Genomic DNA, 23,008 nt, shown 5'->3' on the forward strand with positions numbered 1-23,008 from the left:
ATAATAACGGGGTCCGGGAAAGATTGCATTTATGGAAGATCAAAGAAGGCCCACTTGTCTCACCAAATGCTGTAGAGAAACCTGATGTTTTACTCATGTTATCCTTAGTTCGTTTTTGTTAGACCTTGCATTCTTAAGGTGGTCCCAACCCCACCTTATTGCTTTTCACCTCCGCATTTTGCTGTATCTTTTTGTTGGCCTTAGGACTCTGATCACTTTATCGCTACTAATCAGTGCTGAAGTGCACGTGCTTCTTCCCTAATCATGTGTATAATTGGAGTATACCTGACTGACAGATTTAATTTACTTGAAAGCCCCTTGTAAAGTGGTATACCATATACCAAGGGACTGATTGTGCCGCCCAAATAAATAGCATTTGAAACCTGTCTCAAGCCTGCTACTGCAGTGCCTGTGCTGCAGTGTACTGCCACTTCGACTTGGCATTTAAAACTACTTGCCAAGCCTAAAACTCCAATTTTATTACATATCAGTAACCCCTAAGGTAGGCCCTAGGTAGTCCTAGGGGCATCATGCTATGTAAGTAAAAGGTAAGACATGTACTGTGGTAGTTTGTATGTCCTAGTAGTATCAAACAGTCTATTACATTTTTCACTACTGTGAGGTCTGCCCCTCTCATAGGTTAGCATTGGGTATTCCCTTATACTTTTTGGGGGGTAATTCCATATCAGAGAGGAGAAGCTTTATTTATTTATTGATAAATCCTATCTACTGGTGAGGTTGGATTTAATCTTACTATTGTATAAATGCCATTTTTAGAGAGTGAGCATTTCTCTGCACTTACTGCTCTATTTGCATGAAAACCTGTCTTCAATTGACGTCTGGATTGGGCTGCGAGACAGCTACATATGTGCATTCCCTGTAGGCAGCCACAACACAGGTCACTCAACTGCAACTGCATTCATCTGCATTCTGATTGGCCTGGGGTAGAGCTCTGCTCCCCTTACCGCAAATATGTTCAAGAATGATAATTTATGTCAGTAAGTACAGTATACCTACATCTTATAATCATGTGTGTTTAAATAATTTGTCGTTAGATCGTTTAAATATTGAAAAGGATCTGTTTTTAATAGACATTTTACAAAAACAACTGGTACATTTGGGAATTCTGTAAAGGAAAAACCCAACTGCCGTGACATTGCCAACCACAATGCTGTGACTCGGATTCAAACCGAGGTTGCTGCGGCCACAACGCAGAGTACTAACCACTTTACGATCACGGCGAGCTACTTGGGCTCAATAACGTACAGTGACATGAAGAAATTATAATTCGGAACACTCAGGGCTACTCCTGTGATAGGCTGAATGTGTTCATTGCTTCCTCATTCCTTATACAAAGGCTTTATCTCCTCAGTGGTTGATAGGCTGAAACCGTTTCCTGGCCACCTGCTTGTGAACTGGCAGGAGTCAAAGATCACACATACACTGGTGGGCCTGTGATGGGACACCAATGCAGAGAAACACACCTGGCGCAGATATTCTATTCTGTTTATTAGACCTGCATCTCCCCTGTACCTCCTCAAGCCATCTGTATGTGAAGCAAGAAAGAGTTAAGGAACGGTCCATCTACACTTTTATTGGGAGGATGCTGCCGTGAGCTCCTCCCAGCTAATCACACAAACAGCAGTAAAGCAAGATAACTACACCGTTAGGGGGGACTGCATGGTTAGGTTTTTGAGGAATTATTGAAACTGACCTCAGTGACCCATAATCAGAGCTGTGGCTAATGACTGCATGCCTAATTATGATGAAGCAAGCACCATGGCTCGTAGGGGCCCCACAACACACTTTTCTTAGCTCATTGAATTAAAGTATAAACTTCTGCCATGTGTGAGTGGTAAAGGCTTGTTAATTTTGTTGCTTTTCAAATTCACGTCTGACAACAAGACGAAGGAACATTGGGGCATCAGACGCTTTGGAAAGTAGCCACCAACCGCAGAGAAAGAGAGAAAGATGGAAAAGACAGTATGAGGTGTGGAGAAAACAGCAGCAGGTACAAGGAGCTCAAATGAGATTAATGGCGCCTAAATAGAGCACGTAAAGGAACAGTTACAAATCTAAGAAAAGGGAAAGAAAAGACTAGGAAAAAACACAGAAAGAGCTTGTAGATGAAATTCTCTTCCAGGAACAGCAGGTTAAGAGAAATTACACAGGGAGCAGTTAAGCTTGTAACACGGGGGAGAAGAGAAAAGAAAATGCAGTTTTATGAAGTGTGTTTGCCTAATCCAGCTAGCACTTTTATTTTATTTCTCTATTTGCTTATTTTATTGGTAAAGTAAGTTTCAAGTGCATGCACAGGTATGACCGAGAGAGCCAGGGTATAATAATTTGAAGCGTTTGCACCAGCGCTAATGAAGGACGAGAGTTATAGCAAAGATATGAAAGGGGGAGCGATAATAAATATGTGATATGGCAATAGTGACACCAAAATAAGCCACCTATTTATAAAACTGACATGGAAGAAATACTAAAGGTTAACTTCTGAAATTGTAGCCGATGTTAAAAAGATTCTCGTTGTCGGCAGGATTCGAACCTGCGCGGGGAGACCCCAATGGATTTCTAGTCAATCGCCTTAACCACTCGGCCACAACAACTGACTGCAAGGTGTGTGCACATAATCTGTATGCAAGTTTCCAAGGTGTCCCACAGCAAATTCCTGATATTCTGCAATGCACTTTTTAAAAATAATGTTTTTTTCAGCAGGCACATTCTCTCCTAAAAACAAAAATTGCATGCGTATATCTCTAGTTTGGAATACCATAGGCTTGCATGCATACTCTCATGGGTCACTCAAGTTTTTTGGACCCTATTGCACTCTGTTTTCGTGCTGCTTTTAGTATATGTCCCATATTAAAGAAGTCTACCATCTTTGAGTATTTGAGGCTCCTTTGTAAGTGCTTTATATTTTTTCCTTGAAGAGCTATATAATAAAGGGGTCCGGGAAGGATTGCATTTATGGAAGATAAAAGAAGGCCCACTTGTCTCACCAAATGCTGTAGAGAAACCTGATGTTTTACTCATGTTATCCTTAGTTCGTTTTTGTTAGACCTTGCATTCTTAAGGTGGTCCCAACCCCACCTTATTGCTTTTCACCTCCGCATTTTGCTGTATCTTTTTGTTGGCCTTAGGACTCTGATCACTTTATCGCTACTAATCAGTGCTGAAGTGCACGTGCTTCTTCCCTAATCATGTGTATAATTGGAGTATACCTGACTGACAGATTTAATTTACTTGAAAGCCCCTTGTAAAGTGGTATACCATATACCCAGGGACTGATTGTGCCGCCCAAAGAAATAGCATTTCAAACCTGTCTCAAGCCTGCTTCTGCAGTGCCTGTGCTGCAGTGTACTGCCACTTCGACTTGGCATTTAAAACTACTTGTCAAGCCTTAAACTCCAATTTTATTACATATCAGTAACCCCTAAGGTAGGCCCTAGGTAGTCCTAGGGGCATCATGCTATGTAAGTAAAAGGTAAGACATGTACTGTGGTAGTTTGTATGTCCTAGTAGTATCAAACAGTCTATTACATTTTTCACTACTGTGAGGTCTGCCCCTCTCATAGGTTAGCATTGGGTATTCCCTTATACTTTTTGGGGGGTAATTCCATATCAGAGAGGAGAAGCTTTATTTATTTATTGATAAATCCTATCTACTGGTGAGGTTGGATTTAATCTTACTATTGTATAAATGCCATTTTTAGAGAGTGAGCATTTCTCTGCACTTACTGCTCTATTTGCATTGAAACCTGTCTTCGATTGACGTCTGGATTGGGCTGCGAGACAGCTACATATGTGCATTCCCTGTAGACAGCCACAACACAGGTCACTCAACTGCAACTGCATTCATCTGCATTCTGATTGGCCTGGGGGAGAGCTCCGCTCCCCTTACCGCAAATATGTTCAAGAACGATAATTTATGTCAGTAAGTACAGTATACCTACATCTTATAATCATGTGTGTTTAAATAATTTGTTGTTAGATCGTTGAAATATTGAAAAGGATCTGTTTTTAATAGACATTTTACAAAAACAACTGGTACATTTGGGAATTCTGTAAAGGAAAAACCCAACTGCTGTGACATTGCCAACCACAATGCCGTGACTCGGATTCGAACCGAGGTTGCTGCGGCCACAACGCAGAGTACTAACCACTATACGATCACGGCGAGCTACTTGGGCTCAATAACGTACAGTGACATGAAGAAATTATAATTCGGAAGACTCAGGGCTACTCCTGTGATAGGCTGAATGTGTTCATTGTTTCCTCATTCCTTATACAAAGGCTTTATCTCCTCAGTGGTTGATAGGCTGAAACCGTTTCCTGGCCGCCTGCTTGTGAACTGGCAGGAGTCAAAGATCACACATACACTGGTGGGCCTGTGATGGGACACCAATGCAGAGAAACACACCTGGCGCAGATATTCTATTCTGTTTATTAGACCTGCATCTCCCCTGTACCTCCTCAAGCCATCTGTATGTGAAGCAAGAAAGAGTTAAGGAACGGTCCATCTACACTTTTATTGGGAGGATGCTGCCGTGAGCTCCTCCCAGCTAATCACACAAACAGCAGTAAAGCAAGATAACTACACAGTTAGGGGGGACTGCATGGTTAGGTTTTTGAGGAATTATTGAAACTGACCTCAGTGACCCATAATCAGAGCTGTGGCTAATGACTGCATGCCTAATTATGATGAAGCAAGCACCATGGCTCGTAGGGGCTGTAGGAAGGTACATCCTGACTATGGTTGCCCCCAACTTTTTGCCCTGTGTTTTAGCTGGTTTTGGACATAGTCGACCTGGGACCCTGCCAATCGGGACCCCAGGCCTACTGCTTTCTCTTTAAAATGGATTCCATGTACCCTAGGTACATTTCCAATTGGTACTGGGCCACCTTATCAGACCCTGTAACTCAGGGCATAGGTGTACCCAGGGCTGCCAGGGGCTGCAGCATGTATTATGCCACCCCTGGCTGGCCTCCTAAATTTGACACAACTGGCTGCATGACAGCTGGGGCAAAGTCGTGTAATCACCCTTTGCTGTAGGTGTAGTATACCTATACCTAACCCTAAAATGGACACACAGATTCCTATCAGTCACTCCTATGGCAGGCCTTGACAATCCTGAAGGCAGAGTGCTTGGAATTGTGTGAGATGGTGCTCTGGCATGAGCTGAGCCCGTCTGCAGCTTGCGGAACCAAGTCCTAATAGCTGTTCCATGATATCGCATACCATATACTCTTAAGTGCATTATAATCCTCGCGGTTAAATGCCAACTTTGGTATTGCTTTATCAAAACATGTCGAGTAAGGTGTCATACGAATTGGAATACTAACCCCTCGCCAATTCTGGCGACGGGGTTAGCATTCCACCCTTCTAGAGGGACACGACATGTATGTAACTGTGAACCCCGGTTAAAGTTAACTAAAGCCTCAGCTCCACAAAATGGATGCTGCCACCACAGACACGAGTCTGACCTCCTGCTGCTGGGTGTCCTTCCAGCGAGGGAGGCTTGGACAAAGGGTTTCCTGTCCGGGGCGGTGCTAGCACCATCCCAGACAGGGTTTTGTGTATCCTGGGTAGGCAGGGCTTTTCAGGAAGGTGACTGCTGAGTGGCACCCCGGTGCTCACTACGCATAGGCCAGTCAGAACCAGTTCCAGGGGCACACCAGCCCCTGGCCTGGGGAAGTCCGGCAGGGGAGAGGGGTGTAACCACCCCCCTCCTAGTCCCACCCATAGGCAGGACCTAGTCACCGGGTCAGCCCCCTTTTCTAGTATAAAGATGGGAGCGGGCCCCCTGTTCAAATTAGATCATCTTTGGAATCAAGACACGACTTTCTGCGAAAGGACTTCAAGATTTCCTCATTAAGATTCTCCCTTGTGGCTAAGGAGTAGTCACCCTGCATCCGCAGGCACCATCCTAAAGAGCACTGCGGTCTGCTGCAAGTCCTTCATCACGAATCCGACGACCCAGCTCGACGAGACCCGGCTTCCCTGGCACCTCTGACCTCTACTCACCTCTACAGCAAAGCTGAGAACCGTGAGTGCGACGAGACCTCGAGGGACCGACGATCGCCAAGACTGCACGACATCTTTACAACAAGCCCACCGTGTCCTCCACTGGTGAGTGCTTTGGGGTCCGAGAAGCCCCGACCCTGCGCAGCTCCAGCACCCAAGGTCAGCCTCCCTGCATCTCCACGATCTGCGTGGGGCTCTTCTGCTGTTTGCTGTGCACCGCGTTGTTTGGCTACTAGCCGGCTGGCTTATGGCCTTCTGAACGACGCCCGACGACATCACTGCTGCTGGTCTGGTTGCTCCAGACTGGCCCTTGCTTCCTTCTTGAAGAGAGGCACCCCGGACCCTCCTGGTCCACTCCAGACGCCATTTTAGGTCCACCACGTGGGCTTGAATTTGCCAAGGCTTTGTTGCCCAATCCTGGGTCCAGCGACGCCGACAGCTTCTATCTTCGTGGGACAGCTCGATCCTCCTTCCTGGTCGCCGACAACACCTCCTGGTCCGTGAGATCTTCGAGCACAGCGTCACCCACTCACCTAATCGAGGTGGCTACCATCCGGTGCCCTCCTGGTGCCCACTGACTACTGGCTAGTAGTCTCGAACTTGGTCCCCTCTGCTTTCAGGTGTCATCTTCCATCGATCCAGGCTTGGATCCACCGAACTTTCTTCACTGGTCGCCTGCCAGCAACTTCTTTCTTCCAGGCTCCTGGTCCGTCAACGAGGATTCCCGACGTCTTTTGAGTCCTATGCAGCTGCAGCCCCTGGGCTAGGTAACTTTGGCATTTCGGTGCCCCAGCATAGCCTCACTATCCAAGGGTCAGAATCTACTTTCGTTTTCTCCCTACCAGGTCGGGTTCGCCCGAGAACACTAACTTTGCAATTTCTAGCTACCATAGACTTTGTCCCGCATCTCGCGTGAGAGTGCACACACTGCACCCGAGTCCCCTGGGTCTCCCAGAAGTAATCTAACGATTCTATAGTCAAGTCCTAGCGATTCCAAAGCCTATTAGTACTGTACTTACCTGCTAGTAATTTCGCATTCCACTTTTCAAGTATATGGTTTTCCGTGCCCCTCGGGCATTTGTATATACTGTGCTAACTTAAGTATTTTTGTAAGAGTTTTGGTTTGTGCTTAGTACCCTGTCCTCATAAAGAGTACAGGGCTGTTGTGATTCTTAATAAATAACTGTTTATTTTCATAACACTTGTGTGGTGTCCTTTCACTTGGTGTTCAAGGGGTATATGTGTGGTATAACAGCTGGCTTAACACGCCCTCTCGAGTCTTTAGCCTTAGACTGCTCGTATCCACGCTACTAGGATAGCTGGTCTATAAGGTTGACTTACAACCAATCATCAATAAGGGTTGCTGGACTGATACATAGTGTTCACTAGAATAGTGAGCACTGCATATCAGGCCACCTTCTCACATTGGTGGCAGCGGTGGGATTTGAGCTTGCTGTTGTTTTGCCACACGTATCCTAAGAATATCTTGTTGAAAGATCACATAAGTACTGTTAGTACATATAACTAAGCTTAGAATACTCTGAGTTCTACTGAACCAGCTGTTGTAGCTCCTCAAGGCTTAGCACACCTTGGCTGCAACTCTTAGCAAGGGATCAGTAGGCAAACACATAGTGTAGGTAGGTGCATCACTTACACCACACTAGAATCAGCATGTCAGACAAAGGAGGAAACTCTGAGTATCCCCTTGTGTCAGTGGACCCTCCACAGGTCCTTACTTCAAAATATGCTGCTCTTAGCTTCCATGAGATGAGACAAGTGTGTACTCTCAGGAAACGTATAAATCTTTATTCGGTAAATTGATCACCATAAAAGACAACAATATACATTTTAAAATACATTTCATCAAATTATACTAGCAACAACAAGGGTTGACCATACTTAAAATACAACTGAGCACTGACATAATTAAAAACCACAGACAAAAAATACTCCAGGCACTCAAAATTAGCAGCTTCAACAACTCCACTCTAGGTAGGTAGAGGCCTTGCAATCATTCCCAGAGATCTTGATCTAATAATCCAGGCACTACCTAAAAACTTTGCCACCCCGCATATCAATGGGGTAGATGATAGATCCGATGTAATCACTCGTAAGGCCGAGCGATGGCACCTCAACCCCAAACCTTTACATACTGGTTTCAACCAGTTTTTCCGCGCCACTTTATACGCGGGGCAGGCAAAAAGAAGATGGGCCACGGACTCTTTAGGGGCCGCACAGCCAGGGCAAGATTGCAAGGAGCCGCCCTGGTTGGACCATTTTGAAGTAAATTCGCGTACAGGGAGGGTACCGTACCTTAATTTTAAAAAGAGGGCCCTGTCTAGAGGCTTGGTTATCAAGTCAAGGAAGGGTTCAAGTTTCCTTACACTCTTACACTCCAGAAAAGACTCCGTAAGTGAACCCCCTGATATACCACGTGAAGCTTCAGCCTGAACCCAATCCCAATATAATTTCTTGATTACCATTTTGGGCGGGGGCGCTTGGGACTCAAATATCTCTCAAACCCAATTGGGAGACCAATAGCCTCAAATTTTTCAACCAGCCTATTTTACACCCAGAGTCGAGTAAAATTAGCTCGTCCAGTACTTCAGCATATTTGGCCAACTCCTTAGTCCTTCTCAGGCGGACCCAAAAAAGCAATGGTCGCAGCCTCACTATATCCTTTAGGGCACGTCTTCCAAGGTCTAACCGCAGGGGGATAAGCGGGGTGGAAACAGGGAGTGCCACCACATCTCTCAAAAACGTATTTTCTGCTAAGGTTAGCTCATTTACATTGTCGAACCCCCATAATTCGGAGCCGTACAATGCAGCCGGGAGTATCTGGCCATCGTAGATGGCCATTACCGGGGACACTGGTTTGCTAATTGATGCCCGGTACTCTCGTAGGATCACCCCCGACACTCTTTTGTGGCCCAATAGCATTTTCGCTAAGTGATCCTTCCAGGACATTCAGCTATTTAGCCGAACCCCTAAATAGTCGAATGCCTCGACCAACTCCAAGGGAGTCCCGTTAAGCAAAAAATTGTTTTTAAAATTTTTGGCGGGAGAAAAGGCCATCAATTTGGTTTTAGTGGTGTTGATGGTTAGGCCTCTCTCTGTACAAAAGGAGGAGAAACGCTGCAGGAGTTTGTGCAGGCCTATCGGGGATTTAGCTATCAGTAAGGTATCATCAGCAAAGAGCAGGGTCTGGATCTTTTCCCCCGCCAGGGTTGGGGCATCCGTCTCTTCTCCTCTCAGATGGTCCACCACTCCATTCACAAACAAGGAGAAGAGAGTCGGAGCCATGACACACCCTTGACGGACTCCACTCCTCACAGGTACCCTATCTGTCAGTTGGCCCTGTGTACCCCATCTGATCCTAGCGTATGTCCCCTCGTGGAGTCTTACAATTAATCTTAAGAGTGAGCCAGGGAAGCCCAAACTTTCCAGAATCTCCCAAAGTTTAGCACGGGGGACCAGGTCGAAGGCCGTCTTGAGATCTATGAAGGCCATATATAGGCTCCCCTTCTTGATGGTAACTGCCTTCCAATAGATCCCAAACAGCCGAAAGACCTGGTCCATCGTGCCCACCCTTTGGCGAAATCCGGCCTGCAGATGAGAGAGAATGCCTTCCTCCTCCATCCAGTCGCCCACCCTGGCGATAATGACCCTGCCAACCACTTTCTGGATTATGTCTATCAGACTAATCGGTCTGTAGTTGGCAGGGTCATCTCTTGCCCCCTTCTTGTACACTGTGACCACCTCGGCACCCTTCCATGAATCTGGCACGGGGTGTCCCTTTACTAACAAATTCATTATGGTGGCTATTAAATTTGCCCAGGCTAGGGGTTCAGCAATCAAGAGGTCCCCAGGGATCCCATCCGGCCCAGCTGCCTTTTTGGGCGTCAAATGTTTAATTGCTGCCACTACTTCGGAGGCCATAAATAAGCACTCTGTCTCCCCGTCAGGATCCCTTCCCTCCCCACAAGCAACCAAAGGGCCAGATGTATCTTCACTGCCGCCATACAGAGATGAGAAGTGATTGAACCATTGCAGGCTGGTTATATGGGTTGCTAAGGGCTGGGATTTACCCTGCCTAGCTCTATTGATTAAATCCCAGAATAACGTCGAGTCCCTCCTGCTGACGGCGTCTGTTATTTCCCTCCAGTACTCCTCCTCCCACTCGCGCTTTGCCAGAGCAATTGCTCTCAAGTACTCCCTCCTGGCCGCTCTAACCAAAGTAGGATTCCTTGAGAGCAAGGCAACTGACAGACTTTTCCTCTTCCCCCTGCAGTCCGATGAGTACCATGGGTTGCTGGATATGGGGGGAGTCCTATTTGATCTGGGGGATTTTCCTTTAGAGGTGAAATAAAGACTCACTTGATCTATCACGCCTTTATATGCAGAATCTAGTTGTAAAGAAAGGCACGGAGGGCTAGCAACCACCCGATCCATTACTTCCAAGTCCCTGTACAGGGCTTCGATGGTAAATTTGATGGTCTCTAGTTGATCTGCATTTAACTGAGCCTTGTCCCACTTCAATCTACGATTGTTTTCATAGGGGATGATCTCTTTGGTTAGTTTCAACGGTACACTCATCCCTTTCTCTTTACTTTTGCCCCATTTAAACTTGCAGCAAAGCGGATTATGGTCGCTGTCCTGGGTGGGTACCACCTCCATATCAATAAGGTCCATCCACATACTAACACTCATTAAAATATAATCAATTCTGGACGGGGCCGATAGCCTGTTAAAAGTCATTGCACCTAATGTATCAGACCGGGTCCTGCCATTAAGGGCTCTTAATTTGTGCTCCCTAGTGAGGGCGTTCAGTTGTATTGCCCTAGCAGACCATTTCCGGATGGGGGGTACCGTCAAGGGGGGGATAGACCACCTGGAGTCTTCCTCTTCTGTACCTAGTAGATCATCACCAAGAAGGGGTTCGAACGTGCAATTAAAATCGCCACCCACCATAATTCTGGCTGAGGGAGGGCAATTAGCTAGAGCAGAATCTAGGCTCGATATGGTTGCCGAAGTATTGTCCCCCGCAGCCCCTCTGGCATACACATTAAAAAGTTCAAGTCTAATCCCCTCGATATGACCCCTGGAAGAAAGGTGCATTAAATCATTACACTGTGTGTCATTAGAGGCCATGTCCCAATCTAGGTCAGTTCTTATCCAGACTAAAAGACCTCCTGCTGGTCTACCTTTCCCTCTACTTATCGCTGGGGAAAAGAAGGTAGTGTAGCCAGATTTATCAATTGGTATCAAGCACCAGGTTTCTTGAAACAGGCAGACATCGAACTTCTCGATGAATTCATGCCATTCAGGAATGTCTAACTTCCTTTTTAGCCCGGCTACATTCCAGGAAATCAGGTTTATTACCCTAGAACCCTTGTGCACTAGAGAGTGCCCAGCCGTGATCACCCCCCCCCGGCTCCATTCCCACACCTCTAGATTGGTGGCTGTTACTCACACAACAAAATTGCCTGTCGGGTTCAGAACAATCAACAACAATAGACATATCCGGGGCATCAAAATGAGGCATATTCGAGTGGATGACATTAGAGTCGTACATGGTTACCTCCTGGGAATTGTCACAATTAATTCCTCCTTGCTGGGGATCCACTCCATGTCTACCGCCTCCCTCCTCCATAGGCTGTAAGCATCAATCGCAGTCCTCCATGCCACTAAGCTGTGAGAACCTATTGAAAGTATCTAAGGGGGTGAAGGGTCTAAGATGCTCCATTGCACCATTGTGGCTAGGGTGATGTCTCTGTGGAACCGTAAACCAACCAGACTGACCATTAGGGTAAAGCTGATGCTGGCCAAATACCTGGTGAGTACTATTGTAACCAAACTGCTTGGGCCATAGGGCATAAGGCTCTTCCCTATGTTTTGGGGGGTAAAGAACCGGCCTCGGGTAAAAGTAGGTTAAGGGCCTAGGTGTAATAGAGTTTCCTCCTCCTGCATATGGCCAGTTTAAAATGTAGTCCACTGCACTCTAAAATTGACCACCACTAGATCCCCGTCAATATCTTTCCTAGTGTTACCCAACCACGGGATCCTTCTAACATGTACAATATCTCCATCCACATTTGGGGCTATAGGCCTGAATGTCCTCAACCAATGAATTATTTTATTTTTCAATTGGCCATAACCTTCCTTCTTATTGTCTGCTAATGGAGGAACCCCGGTCATGACTACTACATAGGGCACCGCCTGAGGTGGAATTTCCACTTGAGGTACCCTAGTAAAAGGACCTCTGGTGCGTCCCCCTTCCCCCTGTCTCTCGCTACTGTTTACTGGGGGAGCCTTTGTCATTGGCCTTTGTGGGCCACCTTCTGACCCAGCTACAGAAATGATCGGGTTCATTGTAGGATTTTCTTTATGTATAGCAGGCGCCGCCTTTCCCTGCTGCTGAGACGACTGTTTAGACGGCTGGAGTAGAGCAGAGGGGGTAGCTACTGGGGGTTTTACAGTCTCGCTAGAAGAGACCCCAGTACAAGGTGTTGGTTGTGTTCCCCCACTCCCCTGAGCCCTGGTCACCGTGGCCATACTATTTAAGGCAGCCTCTACTAAGGTCAATCTATTTTCGACTTTCCTAAGACTCTCAATCACAGGTAGTAACAGAGACCTCAGTAAAAGTTCAAAATCCCCTACAGGTGGAGGAGGAGTCGATGAGTTTGAAACTGAAACTAAGGGCCCCTGGCTGTTAACTAAAACTGCTATATTGGGGACCTCAACAAGCGGAGTAGCCACCATTGGTGATGCCTCGGGTGTTAAAGTAGTTGCAACTTCCATGGTAGCCCTTACCTGCGGTGAAGATAATTTAGGGCCTTTGCCAAAGTCTAGATGGGAAATTTTAACTTTGCCTTGTCTCGCCCTTAGTTTCCTCCTTTTTTTATTTGGTGGTGGACCATGTATCTGTGCAACCACTAGTTGCTTGGATTTCAAGGATTTAAGCTTCGGGGGAGCAGCAGGGTGACATGGGATCTGGGTTGGGGGGTCAATCACAATAGGATCAAGGGGCATACCAGGCGAAGATGTGCAGTCACGCAGTAAAAGTGGGAAGCCTTCTTGACTAACGGTTTCCCTCCCAAGGTCAATTAAGTCCCCCTCGGTGAACAAGGATACAGACGCAGAGTCAGTAAAGGATCTGTTTTTCAAGCTTTCGATTGAACGCCTCCGCTCAGCCCTGCGTTCAGCCATGATCAATTCCTTCTCCCCCTCTGACAGTACCTTGGGAAAGTAATTGACTAGTGACCCGTTGCGAAGTTTGCCCTTCTTCCCAGGTGACCCCCCATCTGGTAGGGTAGCCATTAACTAACCTGTAACACAAGCCTACGGAGTGGGTTTTAGAGAATGGGCCCAGCCCGGCCTGCTCTGGCCTACGAGGGCCTTAGAGGGCCCGCCCTTTGCCCGGGCTTAGCCCCGAGCGCTCCCGTGCGCTCCCGCGCAGCAGGGCTCTACAGTTATTATTGGGCGCTTCCTCCAATTAGGTAAGGGGGCGGGACGATGAGGGAGAGCAGCCCAGGTGACACGGGCGCGGGGTTTCCCTTGGGCTCCTGGGAAACGGAGTCCACACCCCGTCGCTCGCAGCCCTTGGTCCCGATCCGCAGCAAGGTAGTCTTTAGCCCAGGTCCTAGGGCGACGCGGGACCCGCGAAGCGGGTTCCGCTAGCAGCAACGAAGAAGCAGGCTCCTGGTGAAAGCGCTGTAAAACAAACAGCAGTCCGTCCCTGTTCCTGGCCAATCAGTTAAGTGTCCCGCGTTCTAAGACCAAGCGGGGCACTTTATCTCGACCCAAGGCAGGGGGCGGGACGATGAGGGAGAGCAGCCCAGGTGACACGGGCGCGGGGTTTCCCTTGGGCTCCTGGGAAACGGAGTCCACACCCCGTCGCTCGCAGCCCTCAGTCCCGATCCGCAGCAAGGTAGTCTTTAGCCCAGGTCCTAGGGCGACGCGGGACCCGCGAAGCGGGTTCCGCTAGCAGCAACGAAGAAGCAGGCTCCTGGTGAAAGCGCTGTAAAACAAACAGCAGTCCGTCCCTGTTCCTGGCCAATCAGTTAAGTGTCCCGCGTTCTAAGACCAAGCGGGGCACTTTATCTCGACCCAAGGCAGGGGGCGGGACGATGAGGGAGAGCAGCCCAGGTGACACGGGCGCGGGGTTTCCCTTGGGCTCCTGGGAAACGGAGTCCACACCCCGTCGCTCGCAGCCCTCGGTCCCGATCCGCAGCAAGGTAGTCTTTAGCCCAGGTCCTAGGGCGACGCGGGACCCGCGAAGCGGGTTCCGCTAGCAGCAACGAAGAAGCAGGCTCCTGGTGAAAGCGCTGTAAAACAAACAGCAGTCCGTCCCTGTTCCTGGCCAATCAGTTAAGTGTCCCGCGTTCTAAGACCAAGCGGGGCACTTTATCTCGACCCAAGGCAGGGGGCGGGACGATGAGGGAGAGCAGCCCAGGTGACACGGGCGCGGGGTTTCCCTTGGGCTCCTGGGAAACGGAGTACACACCCCGTCGCTCGCAGCCCTCGGTCCCGATCCACAGCAAGGTAGTTTTTAGCCCAGGTCCTAGGGCGACGCGGGACCCGCGAAGCGGGTTCCGGTAGCAGCAACGAAGAAGCAGGCTCCTGGTGAAAGCGCTGTAAAACAAACAGCAGTCCGTCCCTGTTCCTGGCCAATCAGTTAAGTGTCCCTCAGGAAACTAAAACAGGGGTCTAACCCCACCACTTCCTTTCTGGTTGGTCTCTTAGAGGCTTATGATGCCAGTAGGGCTGGTAACCCAGACCCTTCTAATCCAGAAGGAAGTTTGCCCTCCTTACAGGGACCCTTTGATAGCCAGGCACATCCCCTCCAGGAAGCAGATGATGCTGAGGATGAGGATGAGGACCAGTTGTCAGGGGATGAGGCAGATAAGGGACAGGTAGAAGTCAGTAGACTAACCAGGTCTAACTTAAGCAGACATGAGCTTGGTACTAGGGGACCCCTGGGCCCACTCTCAGGTCAGCTTAACATTGGGAATGGACGAGTTAGGTCTCTATCAAGAGGCTCTAACAGATCCTTTCGAACCAATGGCTCTCTCAACTCTTCTCACAGAGGGATGTCTTCCCCTAAGAGGAGAGTGTATGAAGCTGAAGAAAGGGCAATCAAACTGAGGATTGAAAGGGAAGAACTTGCCCTGGCCAAAGAGAGACTTGCCCTTGCTAGAGAGCAAGAATTATGTGGGCTACAGCCCACTGGTGGCAGCAATAAATCTAGCAATAGGGAAAGGAGTTTTGATACAAAGCACCTGAATAAGATAGTGCCCCCCTTTAAAGAAGGGGATGACATCCACAAATGGATTACTGCTTTGGAGAGAGCCTGCACTGTGCAGGGTGTTCCCCAAAGTCAGTGGGCAGCTATCTTGTGGCTCTCCTTTGATGGTAAAGGTAGAGATAAGCTCCTCACCACAAGGGTGGAGGATGCTAACAATTACAAAATCTTGAAGAATACACTGGTTGATGGGTTTGGTTTAACCACTGAACAATACAGGATGCTGTTCAGAGACACCCAGAAAACTCAGTCTCAAGATTGGACTGACTTTGTTGATTGTGCCACTAAGGCTTTTGAAGGCTGGCTACTGGGTAGTAAGGTTACTGATTTTAAAGGATTGTATAATCTAATTATGAGGGAGCAAATCTTAAATAATTGTCAGAACCAGTTATTACATCAGCACCTGGTAGACTCTGAGTTGACCTCTCCACAGGAATTGGGTAAGAGGGCAGACAAATGGGTCAGAACCAGGGTTAGGCCTAAAAACCAGGGTGGTGACCAGAAAAAGGAATCAACCAAGCCTCAAGAGAAGGGTGGGGATAAATCCACAGAGAAGACTTCCCAAGGGCCCCAAAACTCCAACAAGGGTGGTGGGTCCCAGAACACTCCTTCAGAACAGAAGAAACCTTATTGCCATACCTGTAAACAGGTGGGTCATTACAAAAGTGATGCCAGTTGCCCTAAAAATGGTAATAAGGGAAATATACCCTCAGGTAATACTCCTAAACCTCCTGTTACCACTAGTGGTAATCCCCCAGGTGGTGGGAGTGCCCCCAAGAATGTGGTGGGCATTACTTTGGGCAATCAGGAGGACTATGGCCTAGCCAGGTTCCCTGACCACACTCTTGTCTGTGAGACTGGCATGGGGTTTGCCAACTTCACTACTGGACCCCACATTTTGGGAAAGTATAGACAAGAAGTTTTATTGAATGGTCAGAAAGTTGAAGCATTCAGAGACACAGGGGCCAGCCTCACCATGGTGAGTGGCCATCTGGTCCCCTCTGCTCAACTGACCCCTGGTTTTACTTATCAGGTGACAGACATTCATGGAGTGAAGAGAAGGCATCCCATGGCAGTAGTCAAGCTCAGCTGGGGTAATGTCACAGGGCCCATGAGAGTGGCAGTGACAGATAACCTACCTGTAGTTTGCTTACTGGGAAATGACCTGGAACTCTCAGCATGGGCTGAGGTGGAACAAGAAACTCACTCCAGAATGATAGGCCTATCCAGACAGGTTAGTGGGGCAGTAATAGCTACAGCCCCAGTCCAAGCACCATTCCTCCCTGGAAAGGTTGGAAGGGCAGTGGTAGCCACTGCCCAGGCTCAGACAGACTTTCCAGAGCAGGATAGGAGGACTGTGACAGTCACAGCCCAAACACAAACTGAGTGCCCTCCTGAAAAGGTTGGCAAGGTTGAAATGGTCTCAGCCTCCACTCAAACAGATAGTGAGGTTGTGAAGCCTGAAACAATGGATCACTCCACTCAAACAGAGAGCATTGAGGAGGAAGAAGAGTCTTCCCCCTCCCAGACACTAGGTGAGAGCCAGCCTCCTCAGGGAACTGACTCTACCCCTGTTGAAGGAACTGCCCCAGAGGTAGTCAGGCCTAGCCTGGCAGAGCCCCTGATGGCAGTGGACCCTTCCCAGGTGGGACCCAGTCTGGAGCAGGTAACCTGCCCCTCTCTACCCTGCCTCAGTCAGCCCAGGGCTGAAGAGATCAGGGAGGACAGTGGTGGACCCCAAAGGGCCCCCTGTCCAAAAGAACCCCTTAATCAGCAGATTAGGATCACTGAAGCTGGTAAACCTAGCCAAGTGAAAATAGAACAGACTCCTGAGGGATCCCCCTTAAAAGTAGTTAGGGAACTCCCACAGCTGGACACTGTTGGGCACAGCCAAACATGGGGCCTAAAAACCCCAGACCTGACCTGTCCCTCCAGTAAGCCAAACAGAGGGACTCAGCCTCCAGCTTTAGGTAGCCAGAGGCTGACCCTGAGAGCTCAGTGCATCTCAGCTAAAGAAAGAAAGGCACACATGATGAATGGTGATTGGAGGAAGTTGAGCCCAAAGGTAGAGGAGCCTCACTTCAGTACTCCATCCCAGCATCAGCCTTCTTCTTTCCCAAGACACACCAAAGGCAGAGATTCCCTATGGTGGAGACCCTCAGATACCCTTAGGGTGAGGGGTTGCCTAGTGGACCATGACACAGGGGGAAACCAAGCCAGAGCTGGTCCTTCCTTATATGGCCACTTAGGTAATAGAGGCTTACCTGGACAAGGATAGCCTTATCTCCTTTCATTTGGGGGGGGTTGTGTAGGAAGGTACATCCTGACTATGGTTGCCCCCAACTTTTTGCCCTGTGTTTTAGCTGGTTTTGGACATAGTCGACCTGGGACCCTGCCAATCGGGACCCCAGGCCTACTGCTCTCTCTTTAAAATGGATTCCATGTACCCTAGGTACATTTCCAATTGGTACTGGGCCACCTTATCAGACCCTGTAACTCAGGGCATAGGTGTACCCAGGGCTGCCAGGGGCTGCAGCATGTATTATGCCACCCCTGGCTGGCCTCCTAAATTTGACACAACTGGCTGCATGACAGCTGGGGCAAAGTCGTGTAATCACCCTTTGCTGTAGGTGTAGTATACCTATACCTAACCCTAAAATGGACACACAGATTCCTATCAGTCACTCCTATGGCAGGCCTTGACAATCCTGAAGGCAGAGTGCTTGGAATCGTGTGAGATGGTGCTCTGGCATGAGCTGAGCCCGTCTGCAGCTTGCGGAACCAAGTCCTAATAGCTGTTCCATGATATCGTATACCATATACTCTTAAGTGCATTATAATCCTCGCGGTTAAATGCCAACTTTGGTATTGCTTTATCAAAACATGTCGAGTAAGGTGTCATACGAATTGGAATACTAACCCCTCGCCAATTCTGGCGACGGGGTTAGCATTCCACCCTTCTAGAGGGACACGACACGTATGTAACTGTGAACCCCGGTTAAAGTTAACTAAAGCCTCAGCTCCACAAAATGGATGCTGCCACCACAGACACGAGTCTGACCTCCAGCTGCTGGGAGTCCTTCCAGCGAGGGAGGCTTGGACAAAGGGTTTCCTGTCCGGGGCGGTGCTAGCACCATCCCAGACAGGGTTTTGTGTATCCTGGGTAGGCAGGGCTTTTCAGGAAGGTGACTGCTGAGTGGCACCCCGGTGCTCACTACGCATAGGCCAGTCAGAACCAGTTCCAGGGGCACACCAGCCCCTGGCCTGGGGAAGTCCGGCAGGGGAGAGGGGTGTAACCACCCCCCTCCTAGTCCCACCCATAGGCAGGACCTAGTCACCGGGTCAGCCCCCTTTTCTAGTATAAAGATGGGAGCGGGCCCCCTGTTCAAATTAGATCATCTTTGGAATCAAGACACAACTTTCTGCGAAAGGACTTCAAGATTTCTTCATCAAGATTCTCCCTTGTGGCTAAGGAGTAGTCACCCTGCATCCGCAGGCACCATCCTAAAGAGCACTGCGGTCTGCTGCAAGTCCTTCATCACGAATCCGACGACCCAGCTCGACGAGACCCGGCTTCCCTGGCACCTCTGACCTCTACTCACCTCTACAGCAAAGCTGAGAACCGTGAGTGCGACGAGACCTCGAGGGACCGACGATCGCCAAGACTGCACGACATCTTTACAACAAGCCCACCGTGTCCTCCACTGGTGAGTGCTTTGGGGTCCGAGAAGCCCCGACCCTGCGCAGCTCCAGCACCCAAGGTCAGCCTCCCTGCATCTCCACGATCTGCGTGGGGCCCTTCTGCTGTTTGCTGTGCACCGCGTTGTTTGGCTACTAGCCGGCTGGCTTGTGGCCTTCTGAACGACGCCCGACGACATCACTGCTGCTGGTCTGGTTGCTCCAGACTGGCCCTTGCTTCCTTCTTGAAGAGAGGCACCCCGGACCCTCCTGGTCCACTCCATACGCCATTTTAGGTCCACCGCGTGGGCTTGAACTTGCCAAGGCTTTGTTGCCCAACCCTGGGTCCAGCGACGCCGACAGCTTCTATCTTCGTGGGACAGCTCGATCCTCCTTCCTGGTCGCCGACAACGCCTCCTGGTCCGTGAGATCTTCGAGCACAGCGTCACCCACTCACCTAATCGAGGCGGCTACCATCCGGTGCCCTCCTGGTGCCCACTGACTACTGGCTAGTAGTCTCGAACTTGGTCCCCTCTGCTTTCAGGTGTCATCTTCCATCGATCCAGGCTTGGATCCACCGAACTTTCTTCACTGGTCGCCTGCCAGCAACTTCTTTCTTCCAGGCTCCTGGTCCGACAACGAGGATTCCCGACGTCTTTTGAGTCCTATGCAGCTGCAGCCCCTGGGCTAGGTAACTTCGGCATTTCGGTGCCCCAGCATAGCCTCACTATCCAAGGGTCAGAATCTACTTTCGTTTTCTCCCTACCAGGTCGGGTTCGCCCGAGAACACTAACTTTGCAATTTCTAGCTACCATAGACTTTGTCCCGCATCTCGCGTGAGAGTGCACACACTGCACCCGAGTCCCCTGGGTCTCCCAGAAGTAATCTAACGATTCTATAGTCAAGTCCTAGCGATTCCAAAGCCTATTAGTACTGTACTTACCTGCTAGTAATTTCGCATTCCACTTTTCAAGTATATGGTTTTCTGTGCCCCTCGGGCATTTGTATATACTGTGCTAACTTAAGTATTTTTGTAAGAGTTTTGGTTTGTGCTTAGTACCCTGTCCTCATAAAGAGTACAGGGCTGTTGTGATTCTTAATAAATAACTGTTTATTTTCATAACACTTGTGTGGTGTCCTTTCACTTGGTGTTCAAGGGGTATATGTGTGGTATAACAGCTGGCTTAACACGCCCTCTCGAGTCTTTAGCCTTAGACTGCTAGTATCCACGCTACTAGGATAGCTGGTCTATAAGGTTGACTTACAACCAATCATCAATAAGGGTTGCTGGACTGATACATAGTGTTCACTAGAATAGTGAGCACTGCATATCAGGCCACCTTCTCACAGGGGCCCCACAACACACTTTTCTTAGCTCATTGAATTAAAGTATAAACTTCTGCCATGTGTGAGTGGTAAAGGCTTGTTAATTTTGTTGCTTTTCAAATTCACGTCTGACAACAAGACGAAGGAACATTGGGGCATCAGACGCTTTGGAAAGTAGCCACCAACCGCAGAGAAAGAGAGAAAGAGGGAAAAGACAGTATGAGGTGTGGAGAAAACAGCAGCAGGTACAAGGAGCTCAAATGAGATTAATGGCGCCTAAATAGAGCACGTAAAGGAACAGTTACAAATCTAAGAAAAGGGAAAGAAAAGACTAGGAAAAAACACAGAAAGAGCTTGTAGAAGAAATTCTCTTCCAGGAACAGCAGGTTAAGAGAAATTACACAGGGAGCAGTTAAGCTTGTAACACGGGGGAGAATAGAAAAGAAAATGCAGTTTTATGAAGTGTGTTTGCCTAATCCAGCTAGCACTTTTATTTTATTTCTCTATTTGCTTCTTTTATTGGTAAAGTAAGTTTCAAGTGCATGCACAGGTATGACCGAGAGAGCCAGGGTATAATAATTTGAAGCGTTTGCACCAGCGCTAATGAAGGACGAGAGTTATAGCAAAGATATGAAAGGGGGAGCGATAATAAATATGTGATATGGCAATAGTGACACCAAAATAAGCCACCTATTTATAAAACTGACATGGAAGAAATACTAAAGGTTAACTTCTGAAATTGTAGCCGATGTTAAAAAGATTCTCGTTGTCGGCAGGATTCTAACCTGCGCGGGGAGACCCCAATGGATTTCTAGTCCATCGCCTTAACCACTCGGCCACAACAACTGACAGTAAGGCATGAGCACATAATCTGTATGCAAGTTTTCAAGGTGTCCCACAGCAAATTCCTGATATTCTGCAATGCACTTTTTAAAAATAATGTTTTTTTCAGCAGGCACATTCTCTCCTAAAAACAAAAATTGCATGCGTATATATCTAGTTTGTAAAACCATAGACTTGCATGCATACTCCCATGGGTCACTCAAGTTTTTTGGACCCTATTGCACTTTGTTTTCGTGCTGCTTTTAGTATATGGCCCATATTACAGAAGTCTACCATCTTTGAGTATTTGAGGCTCCTTTGTAAGTGCTTTATATTTTTTCCTTGAAGAGCTATATAATAAAGGGGTCCGGGAAAGATTGCATTTATGGAAGATAAAAGAAGGCCCACTTGTCTCACCAAATGCTGTAGAGAAACCTGATGTTTTACTCATGTTATCTTTAGTTCGTTTTTGTTAGACCTTGCATTCTTAAGGTGGTCCTAACCCCACCTTATTGCTTTTTACCTCCGCATTTTGCTGTATCTTTTTGTTGGCCTTAGGACTCTGATCACTTTATCGCTACTAATCAGTGCTGAAGTGCACGTGCTTCGTCCCTAATCATGTGTATAATTGGAGTATACCTGACTGACAGATTTAATTTACTTGAAAGCCCCTTGTAAAGTGGTATACCATATACCCAGGGACTGATTGTGCCGCCCAAAGAAATAGCATTTCAAACCTGTCTCAAGCCTGCTACTGCAGTGCCTGTGCTGCAGTGTACTGCCACTACGACTTGGCATTTAAAACTACTTGCCAAGCCTTAAACTCCAATTTTATTACATATCAGTAACCCCTAAGGTAGGCCCTAGGTAGTCCTAGGGGCATCATGCAATGTAAGTAAAAGGTAAGACATGTCCTGTGGTAGTTTGTATGTCTTAGTAGTATCAAACAGTCTATTACATTTTTCACTACTGTGAGGTATGCCCCTCTCATAGGTTAGCATTGGGTATTCCCTTATACTTTTTGGGGGGTAATTCCATATCAGAGAGGAGAAGCTTTATTTATTTATTGATAAATCCTATCTACTGGTGAGGTTGGATTTAATCTTACTATTGTATAAATGCCATTTTTAGAGAGTGAGCATTTCTCTGCACTTACTGCTCTATTTGCATTGAAACCTGTCTTCAATTGACGTCTGGATTGGGCTGCGAGACAGCTACATATGTGCATTCCCTGTAGACAGCCACAACACAGGTCACTCAACTGCAACTGCATTCATCTGCATTCTGATTGGCCTGGGGGAGAGCTCCGCTCCCCTTACCGCAAATATGTTCAAGAACGATAATTTATGTCAGTAAGTACAGTATACCTACATCTTATAATCATGTGTGTTTAAATAATTTGTCGTTAGATTGTTTAAATATTGAAAAGGATCTGTTTTTAATAGACATTTTACAAAAACAACTGGTACATTTGGGAATTCTGTAAAGGAAAAACCCAACTGTCGTGACATTGCCAACCACAATGCCGTGACTCGGATTCGAACCGAGGTTGCTGCGGCCACAACGCAGAGTACAAACCACTATACGATCACGGCGAGCTACTTGGGCTCAATAATGTACAGTGACATGAAGAAATTATAATTCGGAACACTCAGGGCTACTCCTGTGATAGGCTGAATGTGTTCATTGCTTCCTCATTCCTTATACAAAGGCTTTATCTCCTCAGTGGTTGATAGGCTGAAACCGTTTCTTGGCCGCCTGCTTGTGAACTGGCAGGAGTCAAAGATCACACATACACTGGTGGGCCTGTGATGGGACACCAATGCAGTGAAACACACCTGGCGCAG

The 23,008-nt window shown here is 48.0% G+C and overlaps 3 non-coding genes across 3 annotated transcripts; all 3 read right to left on the reverse strand.

The window, feature by feature from the left end:
* Window positions 1–4,111: 4,111 nt before the first annotated feature.
* Window positions 4,112–4,183, reverse strand: TRNAH-GUG (transfer RNA histidin (anticodon GUG)). The gene has a single exon. It is a non-coding gene; the product is annotated as a tRNA-His (tRNA).
* Window positions 4,184–21,103: 16,920 nt separating this feature from the next.
* Window positions 21,104–21,185, reverse strand: TRNAS-AGA (transfer RNA serine (anticodon AGA)). The gene has a single exon. It is a non-coding gene; the product is annotated as a tRNA-Ser (tRNA).
* Window positions 21,186–22,684: 1,499 nt separating this feature from the next.
* On the reverse strand, window positions 22,685–22,756 carry TRNAH-GUG (transfer RNA histidin (anticodon GUG)). The gene has a single exon. It is a non-coding gene; the product is annotated as a tRNA-His (tRNA).
* Between the last annotated feature and the right edge of the window lie 252 nt (window positions 22,757–23,008).

The sequence above is a fragment of the Lissotriton vulgaris genome, chromosome 1_1 (genome assembly GCF_964263255.1).
Source record: "Lissotriton vulgaris chromosome 1_1, aLisVul1.2, whole genome shotgun sequence".
NCBI lineage: Eukaryota > Metazoa > Chordata > Amphibia > Caudata > Salamandridae > Lissotriton > Lissotriton vulgaris.